Below are 16,309 nucleotides of genomic sequence, written 5' to 3'. Positions count from 1 at the left end.
CCAAAGAATTGATTTTAGATCAGATATTAACCAACTGAAAAAGGTTGGTGATAGTACCCTGCATTAGCCACCAAGTTCCCAACAGTTCATCATAGTTGCAACAGTCTATTCAAACCTTTAAAATAATGACAATCTGCTAATAACAAAGATATTCAAATTTTAATTTTGCATGAAGTAATTATGTGCCCTATCAGAACTAATATTTTATTACTTCATGCATCTCAATTTCTTTTGTTATTTCAATGAAAATAAACAAAATGCAATTCTATAAAAAATCTGAATTTCTCATCGGATTTATGTTTAATAATAAACTTTCTTTTAACTTTTGCTGACATCTTTTCAATTAATACTTTAAAACAAAAAAACCCTTTTATTTTGATGTTCTAGATCTGTGAGCTACCCTAACAACATGCATATGTGGTAGCATGGCCGAGCAGTCTAAGGCGCTGGATTAAGGCTCCAGTCTCTTTGGAGGTGTGGGTGCAAATCTCACTACTGCCATCTTTATTCTACAAAGAGTAGGGCAGTTATTAATGGCAAAGTGATTCTTTTTTTCCATTAGATAGGATATTACCCAACTGAAGTTGGTTGGTGGAAGATTCCTATAGCTACTCAACAGTTCATCATTGTTACAAGAGACTTCCCAAATGTTTTCAAAATGTTATCTTCTAAGAGTAAAGATGAGCCAAAATTAAGTTGGCATGAAGTAATTAGAAGTAATATCATAACTAATATTTAATTACTGAGTGGTCTTATCATACAATTAGAGATGGAAATGTTGGCAACGTGACTAATTGGTATAAATTGATGGATTTATATTCCGATTTCTCTATCTTTCCTATCTTTCTGGATTTTAATCTCACAGCTGTCTATTTTAGGCATTTGAATAGTACTTCAAAGTTATTTGGATACATCAGTTGCACTAAATGAAGGAAATCTGAAGACAAATATAATCATTACTTGTTAAATGTACCTGGCTTCTTTTACATTTTACCTCTGCTTTTCCTGACTTTGGGTAAAGTTTTGAATGACATTCCAGATATGAGAGTTAAAATATTTTAAAGTGTACAGCAGGTTGTAGGATGACAGAGCTATTCAAGCTGCTGGAATCAAATCCCACTGCTGCCATATTTATTCTCCAAGGCGAAGATCCAGTGATATATATCAAAGTGTATTCCTAAAGTAGATAAGGTATAAAAGAAGCTAAATTTGGTTAGTGGAAGCACACCATAAGCTGTCACATGCAGTAGCTCAAAACAAGTTATCATGGTTTTAATAGTTTTCTCAAACCTTTTTTAGAACTATCTAAATTGTATTGTTGCTCTCAAAAAGTGGCTTTGAATATCTCTGCGATCTACATTATGCATCTAGCAAGCATCTCAATTTTTGAATATGTCAGTTAAAACAAACAAAAAGTAACTGAGAAAATTAAAAAATCAGTTCTCATCAATATTACCAAGTATAACATGGATGTCTTTACCTTTCATTGAATTCTTGTATTAGCGTATTGTTTATCATTTCATAGACTTTTAACATGACACTTCTTTCCAAGTGTCGCTTTAAAACAAAATTAAACATTTAATTTGCAGCAATCTTAATTAAATGAAAGATCTGTGAAATAAGAACTCCATGTGCGCCAGTGGTAGCATGGCCGAGCGGTCTAAGGCGCTGGATTTAGGCTCCAGTTTCTTCGGAGGCGTGGGTTCAAATCCCACAGCTGCCAATCTTATTTTCCAAAGAATTGATTTTTGATCAGATATTAACCAACTGAAAAAGGTTGGTGATAGTACCCTGCATTAGCCACCAAGTTCCCAACAGTTCATCATAGTTGCAACAGTCTTCTCAAACCTTTAAAATAATGATATCTGCTAACAATAAAGATATTCAAATTTTAATTTTGCATGAAGTAATTATGTGCCCTATCAGAACTAATATTTTATTACTTCATGCATCTCAATTTCTTTTGTTATTTCAATGAAAATAAACAAAATGCAATTCAATAAAAAATCTGAATTTCTCATCGGATTTATGTTTAATAATGAACTTTCTTTTAACCTTTGCTGACATCTTTTCAATTAATACTTTAAAACAAAAAAACCCTTTAATTTTGATGTTCTAGATCTGTGAGCTACCCTAACAACATGCACATGTGGTAGCATGGCCGAGCAGTCTAAAGCGCTGGATTAAGGCTCCAGTCTCTTTGGAGGCGTGGGTGCAAATCTCACTACTGCCATCTTTATTATACAAAGAGTAGGGCAGTTATTGATGGCAAAGTGATTCTTTTTTTCCATTAGATAGGATATTACCCAACTGAAGTTGGTTGGTGGAAGATTCCTATAGCTACTCAACAGTTCATCATTGTTACAAGAGACTTCCCAAACGTTTTAAAAATGTTATCTGCTAAGAGTAAAGATGAGCTAAAATTAAGTTGGCATGAATTAATTAGAACTAATATCATAACTAATATTTAATTACTGAGTAGTCTTATCATACAATTAGACATGGAAATGTTGGCAACGTGACTCATTGGTATAAATTGATGGATTTATATTCCGATTTCTCTATCTTTCCTATCTCTCTGGATTTTAATCTCACAGCTGTCTATTTTAGGCATTTGAATAATAGTTAAAAGTTATTTGGATACATCAGTTTCACTAAATGAAGGAAAATTGAAGACAAATATAATCATTACTTGTTAAATGTACATGGCTTCTTTTGCATTTTATCTCAGCTTTTCCTGACTTTGGGTAAAGTTTTGAATGACATTCCAGATATGAGAGCTAAAATATTTTAAAGTGTTAAGCGGGTTGTAGGATGACAGAGCTATTCAAGCTGCTGGAATCAAATCCCACTGCTGCCATATTTATTCTCCAATGAGAAGATCCAGTGATATATATCAAAGTGTATTCCTAAAGTAGATAAGGTATAAAAGAAGCTAAATTTGGTTGGTGGAAGCACACCATAAGCTGTCACATGCAGTAGCTCAAAACAAGTTATCATGGTTTTAATAGTTTTCTCAAACCTTTTTTAGAACTATCTAAATTGTATTGTTGCTCTCAAAAAGTGGCTTTGAATATCTCTGCGATCTACATTATGCATCAAGCAAGCATCTCAATTTTTGAATATGTCAGTTAAAACATACAAAAAGTAACTGAGAAAATTAAAAAATCAGTTCTCATCAATATTACTAAGTAAAACAAGGATGTTTTACCTTTCATTGAATTCTTGTATTAGCGTATTGTTTATCATTTCATAGACTTTTAACATGACACTTCTTTCCAAGTGTGGCTTTAAAACAAAATTAAACATTTAATTTGCAGCAATCTTAATTAAATGAAAGATCTGTGAGATAAGAACTCCATGTGTGCCAGTGGTAGCATGGCCGAGCGGTCTAAGGCGCTGGATGTTGGTTCCAGTCTCTTCGGAGATGTGGGTTTAAATCCCACTGCTGCCAATCTTATTTTCCAAAGAATTGATTTTTGATCAGATATTAACCAACTGAAAAAGGTTGGTGATAGTACCCTGTATTAGCCACCAAGTTCCCAACAGTTCATCATAGTTGCAACAGTCTTCTCAAACCTTTAAAATAATGATATCTGCTAACAATAAAGATATTCAAATTTTAAATTTGCATGAAGTAATTATGTGCCCAATCAGAACTAATATTTTATTACTTCATGCATCTCAATTTCTTTTGTTATTTCAATGAAAATAAACAAAATGCAATTCAATAAAAATCTGAATTTCTCATCGGATTTATGTTTAATAATGAACTTTCTTTTAACCTTTGCTGACATCTTTTCAATTAATACTTTAAAACAAAAAAACCCTTTAATTTTGATGTTCTAGATCTGTGAGCTACCCTAACAACATGCACATGTGGTAGCATGGCCGAGCAGTCTAAAGCGCTGGATTAAGGCTCCAGTCTCTTTGGAGGCGTGGGTGCAAATCTCACTACTGCCATCTTTATTATACAAAGAGTAGGGCAGTTATTGATGGCAAAGTGATTCTTTTTTTCCATTAGATAGGATATTACCCAACTGAAGTTGGTTGGTGGAAGATTCCTATAGCTACTCAACAGTTCATCATTGTTACAAGAGACTTCCCAAACGTTTTAAAAATGTTTTCTGCTAAGAGTAAAGATGAGCCAAAATTAAGTTGGCATGAATTAATTAGAAGTAATATCATAACTAATATTTAATTACTGAGTGGTCTTATCATACAATTAGAGATGGAAATGGTGGCAACGTGACTCATTGGTATAAATTGATGGATTTATATTCCGATTTCTCTATCTTTCCTATCTCTCTGGATTTTAATCTCACAGCTGTCTATTTTAGGCATTTGAATAATACTTAAAAGTTATTTGGATACATCAGTTGCACTAAATGAAGGAAAATTGAAGACAAATATAATCATTACTTGTTAAATGTACCTGGCTTCTTTTGCATTTTATCTCAGCTTTTCCTGACTTTGGGTAAAGTTTTGAATGACATTCCAGAAATGAGAGCTAAAATATTTTAAAGTGTTAAGCGGGTTGTAGGATGACAGAGCTATTCAAGCTGCTGGAATCAAATCCCACTGCTGCCATATTTATTCTCCAAGGAGAAGATCCAGCGATATATATCAAAGTGCTTTCCTAAAGTAGATAAGGTATAAAAGAAGCTAAATTTGGTTAGTGGAAGCAAACCATAAGCTGTCACATGCACTAGCTCAAAACAAGTTATCATGGTTTTAATAGTTTTCTCAAACCTTTTTTAGAACTATCTAAAATGTATTGTTGCTCTCAAAAAGTGGCTTTGAATATCTCTGCGATCTACATTATGCATCTAGCAAGCATCTCAATTTTTGAATATGTCAGTTAAAACAAACAAAACGTAACTGAGAAAATTAAAAAATCAGTTCTCATCAATATTACCAAGTAAAACATGGATGTTTTTACCTTTCAATGAAATCTTGTATTAGCGAATTGTTTTTCATTTCATAGACTTTTAACATGAAACTTCTTTCCAAGTGTCGCTTTAAAACAAAATTAAACATTTAATTTAGAGCAATCTTAATTACATGAAAGATCTGTGAGATAAGAACTCCATGTGTGCCAGTGGTAGCATGGCCGAGCGGTCTAAGGCGCTGGATTTAGGCTCCAGTCTCTTCGGAGGCGTGGGTTCAAATCCCACTGCTGCCAATCTTATTTTCCAAAGAAATGATTTTAGATCAGATATTAACCAACTGAAAAAGGTTGGTGATAGTACCCTGCATTAGCCACCAAGTTCCCAACAGTTCATCATAGTTGCAACAGTCTATTCAAACCTTTAAAATAATGACAATCTGCTAATAACAAAGATATTCAAATTTTAATTTTGCATGAAGTAATTGTGTGCCCTATCAGAACTAATATTTTATTACTTCATGCATCTCAATTTCTTTTGTTATTTCAATGAAAATAAACAAAATGCAATTCTATAAAAAATCTGAATTTCTCATCGGATTTATGTTTAATAATAAACTTTCTTTTAACTTTTGCTGACATCTTTTCAATTAATACTTTAAAACAAAAAAACCCTTTTATTTTGATGTTCTAGATCTGTGAGCTACCCTAACAACATGCACATGTGGTAGCATGGCCGAGCAGTCTAAGGCGCTGGATTAAGGCTCCAGTCTCTTTGGAGGTGTGGGTGCAAATCTCACTACTGCCATCTTTATTATACAAAGAGTAGGGCAGTTATTAATGGCAAAGTGATTCTTTTTTTCCATTAGATAGGATATTACCCAACTGAAGTTGGTTGGTGGAAGATTCCTATAGCTACTCAACAGTTCATCATTGTTACAAGAGACTTCCCAAACGTTTTCAAAATGTTATCTTCTAAGAGTAAAGATGAGCCAAAATTAAGTTGGCATGAAGTAATTAGAAGTAATATCATAACTAATATTTAATTACTGAGTGGTCTTATCATACAATTAGAGATGGAAATGTTGGCAACGTGACTAATTGGTATAAATTGATGGATTTATATTCCGATTTCTCTATCTTTCCTATCTTTCTGGATTTTAATCTCACAGCTGTCTATCTTAGGCATTTCAATAGTACTTCAAAGTTATTTGGATACATCAGTTGCACTAAATGAAGGAAATCTGAAGACAAATATAATTATTACTTGTTAAATGTACCTGGCTTCTTTTACATTTTATCTCTGCTTTTCCTGACTTTGGGTAAAGTTTTGAATGACATTCCAGATATGAGAGTTAAAATATTTTAAAGTGTACAGCAGGTTGTAGGATGACAGAGCTATTCAAGCTGCTGGAATCAAATCCCACTGCTGCCATATTTATTCTCCAAGGCGAAGATCCAGTGATATATATCAAAGTGTATTCCTAAAGTAGATAAGGTATAAAAGAAGCTAAATTTGGTTGGTGGAAGCACACCATAAGCTGTCACATGCAGTAGCTCAAAACAAGTTATCATGGTTTTAATAGTTTTCTCAAACCTTTTTTAGAACTATCTAAATTGTATTGTTGCTCTCAAAAAGTGGCTTTGAATATCTCTGCGATCTACATTATGCATCTAGCAAGCATCTCAATTTTTGAATATGTCAGTTAAAACAAACAAAAAGTAACTGAGAAAATTAAAAAATCAGTTCTCATCAATATTACCAAGTATAACATGGATGTTTTTACCTTTCATTGAATTCTTGTATTAGCGTATTGTTTATCATTTCATAGACTTTTAACATGACACTTCTTTCCAAGTGTCGCTTTAAAACAAAATTAAACATTTAATTTGCAGCAATCTTAATTAAATGAAAGATCTGTGAGATAAGAACTCCATGTGCGCCAGTGGTAGCATGGCCGAGCGGTCTAAGGCGCTGGATTTAGGCTCCAGTCTCTTCGGAGGCGTGGGTTCAAATCCCACAACTGCCAATCTTATTTTCCAAAGAATTGATTTTTGATCAGATATTAACCAACTGAAAAAGGTTGGTGATAGTACCCTGCATTAGCCACCAAGTTCCCAACAGTTCATCATAGTTGCAACAGTCTTCTCAAACCTTTAAAATAATGATATCTGCTAACAATAAAGATATTCAAATTTTAATTTTGCATGAAGTAATTATGTGCCCTATCAGAACTAATATTTTATTACTTCATGCATCTCAATTTCTTTTGTTATTTCAATGAAAATAAACAAAATGCAATTCAATAAAAAATCTGAATTTCTCATCGGATTTATGTTTAATAATGAACTTTCTTTTAACCTTTGCTGACATCTTTTCAATTAATACTTTAAAACAAAAAAACCCTTTAATTTTGATGTTCTAGATCTGTGAGCTACCCTAACAACATGCACATGTGGTAGCATGGCCGAGCAGTCTAAAGCGCTGGATTAAGGCTCCAGTCTCTTTGGAGGCGTGGGTGCAAATCTCACTACTGCCATCTTTATTATACAAAGAGTAGGGCAGTTATTGATGGCAAAGTGATTCTTTTTTTCCATTAGATAGGATATTACCCAACTGAAGTTGGTTGGTGGAAGATTCCTATAGCTACTCAACAGTTCATCATTGTTACAAGAGACTTCCCAAACGTTTTAAAAATGTTATCTGCTAAGAGTAAAGATGAGCTAAAATTAAGTTGGCATGAATTAATAAGAACTAATATCATAACTAATATTTAATTACTGAGTGGTCTTATTATACAATTAGACATGGAAATGTTGGCAACGTGACTCATTGGTATAAATTGATGGATTTATATTCCGATTTCTCTATCTTTCCTATCTCTCTGGATTTTAATCTCACAGCTGTCTATTTTAGGCATTTGAATAATAGTTAAAAGTTATTTGGATACATCAGTTTCACTAAATGAAGGAAAATTGAAGACAAATATAATCATTACTTGTTAAATGTACATGGCTTCTTTTGCATTTTATCTCAGCTTTTCCTGACTTTGGGTAAAGTTTTGAATGACATTCCAGATATGAGAGCTAAAATATTTTAAAGTGTTAAGCGGGTTGTAGGATGACAGAGCTATTCAAGCTGCTGGAATCAAATCCCACTGCTGCCATATTTATTCTCCAATGAGAAGATCCAGTGATATATATCAAAGTGTATTCCTAAAGTAGATAAGGTATAAAAGAAGCTAAATTTGGTTGGTGGAAGCACACCATAAGCTGTCACATGCAGTAGCTCAAAACAAGTTATCATGGTTTTAATAGTTTTCTCAAACCTTTTTTAGAACTATCTAAATTGTATTGTTGCTCTCAAAAAGTGGCTTTGAATATCTCTGCGATCTACATTATGCATCAAGCAAGCATCTCAATTTTTGAATATGTCAGTTAAAACAAACAAAAAGTAACTGAGAAAATTAAAAAATCAGTTCTCATCAATATTACCAAGTAAAACAAGGATGTTTTACCTTTCATTGAATTCTTGTATTAGCGTATTGTTTATCATTTCATAGACTTTTAACATGACACTTCTTTCCAAGTGTGGCTTTAAAACAAAATTAAACATTTAATTTGCAGCAATCTTAATTAAATGAAAGATCTGTGAGATAAGAACTCCATGTGTGCCAGTGGTAGCATGGCCGAGCGGTCTAAGGCGCTGGATGTTGGTTCCAGTCTCTTCGGAGATGTGGGTTTAAATCCCACTGCTGCCAATCTTATTTTCCAAAGAATTGATTTTTGATCAGATATTAACCAACTGAAAAAGGTTGGTGATAGTACCCTGTATTAGCCACCAAGTTCCCAACAGTTCATCATAGTTGCAACAGTCTTCTCAAACCTTTAAAATAATGATATCTGCTAACAATAAAGATATTCAAATTTTAAATTTGCATGAAGTAATTATGTGCCCAATCAGAACTAATATTTTATTACTTCATGCATCTCAATTTCTTTTGTTATTTCAATGAAAATAAACAAAATGCAATTCAATAAAAAATCTGAATTTCTCATCGGATTTATGTTTAATAATGAACTTTCTTTTAACCTTTGCTGACATCTTTTCAATTAATACTTTAAAACAAAAAAACCCTTTAATTTTGATGTTCTAGATCTGTGAGCTACCCTAACAACATGCACATGTGGTAGCATGGCCGAGCAGTCTAAAGCGCTGGATTAAGGCTCCAGTCTCTTTGGAGGCGTGGGTGCAAATCTCACTACTGCCATCTTTATTATACAAAGAGTAGGGCAGTTATTGATGGCAAAGTGATTCTTTTTTTCCATTAGATAGGATATTACCCAACTGAAGTTGGTTGGTGGAAGATTCCTATAGCTACTCAACAGTTCATCATTGTTACAAGAGACTTCCCAAACGTTTTAAAAATGTTTTCTGCTAAGAGTAAAGATGAGCCAAAATTAAGTTGGCATGAATTAATTAGAAGTAATATCATAACTAATATTTAATTACTGAGTGGTCTTATCATACAATTAGAGATGGAAATGGTGGCAACGTGACTCATTGGTATAAATTGATGGATTTATATTCCGATTTCTCTATCTTTCCTATCTCTCTGGATTTTAATCTCACAGCTGTCTATTTTAGGCATTTGAATAATACTTAAAAGTTATTTGGATACATCAGTTGCACTAAATGAAGGAAAATTGAAGACAAATATAATCATTACTTGTTAAATGTACCTGGCTTCTTTTGCATTTTATCTCAGCTTTTCCTGACTTTGGGTAAAGTTTTGAATGACATTCCAGAAATGAGAGCTAAAATATTTTAAAGTGTTAAGCGGGTTGTAGGATGACAGAGCTATTCAAGCTGCTGGAATCAAATCCCACTGCTGCCATATTTATTCTCCAAGGAGAAGATCCAGCGATATATATCAAAGTGCTTTCCTAAAGTAGATAAGGTATAAAAGAAGCTAAATTTGGTTAGTGGAAGCAAACCATAAGCTGTCACATGCACTAGCTCAAAACAAGTTATCATGGTTTTAATAGTTTTCTCAAACCTTTTTTAGAACTATCTAAAATGTATTGTTGCTCTCAAAAAGTGGCTTTGAATATCTCTGCGATCTACATTATGCATCTAGCAAGCATCTCAATTTTTGAATATGTCAGTTAAAACAAACAAAAAGTAACTGAGAAAATTAAAAAATCAGTTCTCATCAATATTACCAAGTAAAACATGGATGTTTTTACCTTTCAATGAAATCTTGTATTAGCGAATTGTTTTTCATTTCATAGACTTTTAACATGAAACTTCTTTCCAAGTGTCGCTTTAAAACAAAATTAAACATTTAATTTAGAGCAATCTTAATTACATGAAAGATCTGTGAGATAAGAACTCCATGTGTGCCAGTGGTAGCATGGCCGAGCGGTCTAAGGCGCTGGATTTAGGCTCCGGTCTCTTCGGAGGCGTGGGTTCAAATCCCACTGCTGCCAATCTTATTTTCCAAAGAAATGATTTTAGATCAGATATTAACCAACTGAAAAAGGTTGGTGATAGTACCCTGCATTAGCCACCAAGTTCCCAACAGTTCATCATAGTTGCAACAGTCTATTCAAACCTTTAAAATAATGACAATCTGCTAATAACAAAGATATTCAAATTTTAATTTTGCATGAAGTAATTGTGTGCCCTATCAGAACTAATATTTTATTACTTCATGCATCTCAATTTCTTTTGTTATTTCAATGAAAATAAACAAAATGCAATTCTATAAAAAATCTGAATTTCTCATCGGATTTATGTTTAATAATAAACTTTCTTTTAACTTTTGCTGACATCTTTTCAATTAATACTTTAAAACAAAAAAACCCTTTTATTTTGATGTTCTAGATCTGTGAGCTACCCTAACAACATGCACATGTGGTAGCATGGCCGAGCAGTCTAAGGCGCTGGATTAAGGCTCCAGTCTCTTTGGAGGTGTGGGTGCAAATCTCACTACTGCCATCTTTATTATACAAAGAGTAGGGCAGTTATTAATGGCAAAGTGATTCTTTTTTTCCATTAGATAGGATATTACCCAACTGAAGTTGGTTGGTGGAAGATTCCTATAGCTACTCAACAGTTCATCATTGTTACAAGAGACTTCCCAAACGTTTTCAAAATGTTATCTTCTAAGAGTAAAGATGAGCCAAAATTAAGTTGGCATGAAGTAATTAGAAGTAATATCATAACTAATATTTAATTACTGAGTGGTCTTATCATACAATTAGAGATGGAAATGTTGGCAACGTGACTAATTGGTATAAATTGATGGATTTATATTCCGATTTCTCTATCTTTCCTATCTTTCTGGATTTTAATCTCACAGCTGTCTATCTTAGGCATTTCAATAGTACTTCAAAGTTATTTGGATACATCAGTTGCACTAAATGAAGGAAATCTGAAGACAAATATAATTATTACTTGTTAAATGTACCTGGCTTCTTTTACATTTTATCTCTGCTTTTCCTGACTTTGGGTAAAGTTTTGAATGACATTCCAGATATGAGAGTTAAAATATTTTAAAGTGTACAGCAGGTTGTAGGATGACAGAGCTATTCAAGCTGCTGGAATCAAATCCCACTGCTGCCATATTTATTCTCCAAGGCGAAGATCCAGTGATATATATCAAAGTGTATTCCTAAAGTAGATAATGTATAAAAGAAGCTAAATTTGGTTGGTGGAAGCACACCATAAGCTGTCACATGCAGTAGCTCAAAACAAGTTATCATGGTTTTAATAGTTTTCTCAAACCTTTTTTAGAACTATCTAAATTGTATTGTTGCTCTCAAAAAGTCGCTTTGAATATCTCTGCGATCTACATTATGCATCTAGCAAGCATCTCAATTTTTGAATATGTCAGTTAAAACAAACAAAAAGTAACTGAGAAAATAAAAAAATCAGTTCTCATCAATATTACCAAGTATAACATGGATGTTTTTACCTTTCATTGAATTCTTGTATTAGCGTATTGTTTATCATTTCATAGACTTTTAACATGACACTTCTTTCCAAGTGTCGCTTTAAAACAAAATTAAACATTTAATTTGCAGCAATCTTAATTAAATGAAAGATCTGTGAGATAAGATCTCCATGTGTGCCAGTGGTAGCATGGCCGAGCGGTCTAAGGCGCTGGATGTTGGTTCCAGTCTCTTCGGAGATGTGGGTTTAAATCCCACAGCTGCCAATCTTATTTTCCAAAGAATTGATTTTTGATCAGATATTAACCAACTGAAAAAGGTTGGTGATAGTACCCTGTATTAGCCACCAAGTTCCCAACAGTTCATCATAGTTGCAACAGTCTTCTCAAACCTTTAAAATAATGATATCTGCTAACAATAAAGATATTCAAATTTTAAATTTGCATGAAGTAATTATGTGCCCTATCAGAACTAATATTTTATTACTTCATGCATCTCAATTTCTTTTGTTATTTCAATGAAAATAAACAAAATGCAATTCAATAAAAAATCTGAATTTCTCATCGGATTTATGTTTAATAATGAACTTTCTTTTAACCTTTGCTGACATCTTTTCAATTAATACTTTAAAACAAAAAAACCCTTTAATTTTGATGTTCTAGATCTGTGAGCTACCCTAACAACATGCACATGTGGTAGCATGGCCGAGCAGTCTAAAGCGCTGGATTAAGGCTCCAGTCTCTTTGGAGGCATGGGTGCAAATCTCACTACTGCCATCTTTATTATACAAAGAGTAGGGCAGTTATTGATGGCAAAGTGATTCTTTTTTTCCATTAGATAGGATATTACCCAACTGAAGTTGGTTGGTGGAAGATTCCTATAGCTACTCAACAGTTAATCATTGTTACAAGAGACTTCCCAAACGTTTTAAAAATGTTTTCTGCTAAGAGTAAAGATGAGCCAAAATTAAGTTGGCATGAATTAATTAGAAGTAATTTCATAACTAATATTTAATTACTGAGTGGTATTATCATACAATTAGAGATGGAAATGTTGGCAACGTGACTCATTGGTATAAATTGATGGATTTATATTCCGATTTCTCTATCTTTCCTATCTCTCTGGATTTTAATCTCACAGCTGTCTATTTTAGGCATTTGAATAATACTTAAAAGTTATTTGGATACATCAGTTGCACGAAATGAAGGAAAATTGAAGACAAATATAATCATTACTTGTTAAATGTACCTGGCTTCTTTTGCATTTTATCTCAGCTTTTCCTGACTTTGGGTAAAGTTTTGAATGACATTCCAAATATGAGAGCTAAAATATTTTAAAGTGTTAAGCGGGTTGTAGGATGACAGAGCTATTCAAGCTGCTGGAATCAAATCCCACTGCTGCCATATTTATTCTCCAAGGAGAAGATCCAGCGATATATATCAAAGTGCTTTACTAAAGTAGATAAGGTATAAAAGAAGCTAAATTTGGTTAGTGGAAGCAAACCATAAGCTGTCACATGCAGTAGCTCAAAACAAGTTATCATGGTTTTAATAGTTTTCTCAAACCTTTTTTAGAACTATCTAAAATGTATTGTTGCTCTCAAAAAGTGGCTTTGAATATCTCTGCGATCTACATTATGCATCTAGCAAGCATCTCAATTTTTGAATATGTCAGTTAAAACAAACAAAAAGTAACTGAGAAAATTAAAAAATCAGTTCTCATCAATATTACCAAGTAAAACATGGATGTTTTTACCTTTCATTGAAATCTTGTATTAGCGAATTGTTTTTCATTTCATAGACTTTTAACATGAAACTTCTTTCCAAGTGTCGCTTTAAAACAAAATTAAACATTTAATTTAGAGCAATCTTAATTACATGAAAGATCTGTGAGATAAGAGCTCTATGTGTGCCAGTGGTAGCATGGCCGAGCGGTCTAAGGCGCTGGATTTAGGCTCCAGTCTCTTCGGAGGCGTGGGTTCAAATCCCACTGCTGCCAATCTTATTTTCCAAAGAATTGATTTTAGATCAGATATTAACCAACTGAAAAAGGTTGGTGATAGTACCCTGCATTAGCCACCAAGTTCCCAACAGTTCATCATAGTTGCAACAGTCTATTCAAACCTTTAAAATAATGACAATCTGCTAATAACAAAGATATTCAAATTTTAATTTTGCATGAAGTAATTATGTGCCCTATCAGAACTAATATTTTATTACTTCATGCATCTCAATTTCTTTTGTTATTTCAATGAAAATAAACAAAATGCAATTCTATAAAAAATCTGAATTTCACATCGGATTTATGTTTAATAATAAACTTTCTTTTAACTTTTGCTGACATCTTTTCAATTAATACTTTAAAACAAAAAAACCCTTTTATTTTGATGTTCTAGATCTGTGAGCTACCCTAACAACATGCACATGTGGTAGCATGGCCGAGCAGTCTAAGGCGCTGGATTAAGGCTCCAGTCTCTTTGGAGGTGTGGGTGCAAATCTCACTACTGCCATCTTTATTATACAAAGAGTAGGGCAGTTATTAATGGCAAAGTGATTCTTTTTTTCCATTAGATAGGATATTACCCAACTGAAGTTGGTTGGTGGAAGATTCCTATAGCTACTCAACAGTTCATCATTGTTACAAGAGACTTCCCAAACGTTTTCAAAATGTTATCTTCTAAGAGTAAAGATGAGCCAAAATTAAGTTGGCATGAAGTAATTAGAAGTAATATCATAACTAATATTTAATTACTGAGTGGTCTTATCATACAATTAGAGATGGAAATGTTGGCAACGTGACTAATTGGTATAAATTGATGGATTTATATTCCGATTTCTCTATCTTTCCTATCTTTCTGGATTTTAATCTCACAGCTGTCTATCTTAGGCATTTCAATAGTACTTCAAAGTTATTTGGATACATCAGTTGCACTAAATGAAGGAAATCTGAAGACAAATATAATTATTACTTGTTAAATGTACCTGGCTTCTTTTACATTTTATCTCTGCTTTTCCTGACTTTGGGTAAAGTTTTGAATGACATTCCAGATATGAGAGTTAAAATATTTTAAAGTGTACAGCAGGTTGTAGGATGACAGAGCTATTCAAGCTGCTGGAATCAAATCCCACTGCTGCCATATTTATTCTCCAAGGCGAAGATCCAGTGATATATATCAAAGTGTATTCCTAAAGTAGATAAGGTATAAAAGAAGCTAAATTTGGTTGGTGGAAGCACACCATAAGCTGTCACATGCAGTAGCTCAAAACAAGTTATCATGGTTTTAATAGTTTTCTCAAACCTTTTTTAGAACTATCTAAATTGTATTGTTGCTCTCAAAAAGTGGCTTTGAATATCTCTGCGATCTACATTATGCATCTAGCAAGCATCTCAATTTTTGAATATGTCAGTTAAAACAAACAAAAAGTAACTGAGAAAATAAAAAAATCAGTTCTCATCAATATTACCAAGTATAACATGGATGTTTTTACCTTTCATTGAATTCTTGTATTAGCGTATTGTTTATCATTTCATAGACTTTTAACATGACACTTCTTTCCAAGTGTCGCTTTAAAACAAAATTAAACATTTAATTTGCAGCAATCTTAATTAAATGAAAGATCTGTGAGATAAGAGCTCCATGTGCGCCAGTGGTAGCATGGCCGAGCGGTCTAAGGCGCTGGATTTAGGCTCCAGTCTCTTCGGAGGCGTGGGTTCAAATCCCACAGCTGCCAATCTTATTTTCCAAAGAATTGATTTTTGATCAGATATTAACCAACTGAAAAAGGTTGGTGATAGTACCCTGCATTAGCCACCAAGTTCCCAACAGTTCATCATAGTTGCAACAGTCTTCTCAAACCTTTAAAATAATGATATCTGCTAACAATAAAGATATTCAAATTTTAATTTTGCATGAAGTAATTATGTGCCCTATCAGAACTAATATTTTATTACTTCATGCATCTCAATTTCTTTTGTTATTTCAATGAAAATAAACAAAATGCAATTCAATAAAAAAATCTGAATTTCTCATCGGATTTATGTTTAATAATGAACTTTCTTTTAACCTTTGCTGACATCTTTTCAATTAATACTTTAAAACAAAAAAACCCTTTAATTTTGATGTTCTAGATCTGTGAACTACCCTAACAACATGCACATGTGGTAGCATGGCCGAGCAGTCTAAAGCGCTGGATTAAGGCTCCAGTCTCTTTGGAGGCGTGGGTGCAAATCTCACTACTGCCATCTTTATTATACATAGAGTAGGGCAGTTATTGATGGCAAAGTGATTCTTTTTTTCCATTAGATAGGATATTACCCAACTGAAGTTGGTTGGTGGAAGATTCCTATAGCTACTCAACAGTTCATCATTGTTACAAGAGACTTCCCAAACGTTTTAAAACTGTTATCTGCTAAGAGTAAAGATGAGCTAAAATTAAGTTGGCATGAATTAATTAGAACTAA

The 16,309-nt window shown here is 33.1% G+C and overlaps 6 non-coding genes across 6 annotated transcripts; all 6 read left to right on the top strand.

The window, feature by feature from the left end:
* The first annotated feature begins 1,641 nt into the window (after positions 1-1,641).
* On the top strand, positions 1,642-1,723 carry TRNAL-UAG (transfer RNA leucine (anticodon UAG)). Its single transcript has one exon. It is a non-coding gene; the product is annotated as a tRNA-Leu (tRNA).
* Positions 1,724-5,103: 3,380 nt separating this feature from the next.
* Positions 5,104-5,185, top strand: TRNAL-UAG (transfer RNA leucine (anticodon UAG)). Its single transcript has one exon. It is a non-coding gene; the product is annotated as a tRNA-Leu (tRNA).
* A 1,651-nt stretch (positions 5,186-6,836) lies between these two features.
* Positions 6,837-6,922, top strand: TRNAL-UAG (transfer RNA leucine (anticodon UAG)). The gene has a single exon. It is a non-coding gene; the product is annotated as a tRNA-Leu (tRNA).
* Positions 6,923-10,299: 3,377 nt separating this feature from the next.
* TRNAL-UAG (transfer RNA leucine (anticodon UAG)) lies at positions 10,300-10,381 on the top strand. Its single transcript has one exon. It is a non-coding gene; the product is annotated as a tRNA-Leu (tRNA).
* A 3,383-nt stretch (positions 10,382-13,764) lies between these two features.
* On the top strand, positions 13,765-13,846 carry TRNAL-UAG (transfer RNA leucine (anticodon UAG)). Its single transcript has one exon. It is a non-coding gene; the product is annotated as a tRNA-Leu (tRNA).
* Positions 13,847-15,497: 1,651 nt separating this feature from the next.
* Positions 15,498-15,579, top strand: TRNAL-UAG (transfer RNA leucine (anticodon UAG)). The gene has a single exon. It is a non-coding gene; the product is annotated as a tRNA-Leu (tRNA).
* Positions 15,580-16,309: the final 730 nt, after the last annotated feature.

Source organism: Taudactylus pleione, unplaced genomic scaffold, assembly GCF_031769625.1.
Source record: "Taudactylus pleione unplaced genomic scaffold, aTauple2 ptg000016l, whole genome shotgun sequence".
NCBI lineage: Eukaryota > Metazoa > Chordata > Amphibia > Anura > Myobatrachidae > Taudactylus > Taudactylus pleione.
This window is presented reverse-complemented; position numbering and strand designations above follow the sequence as displayed.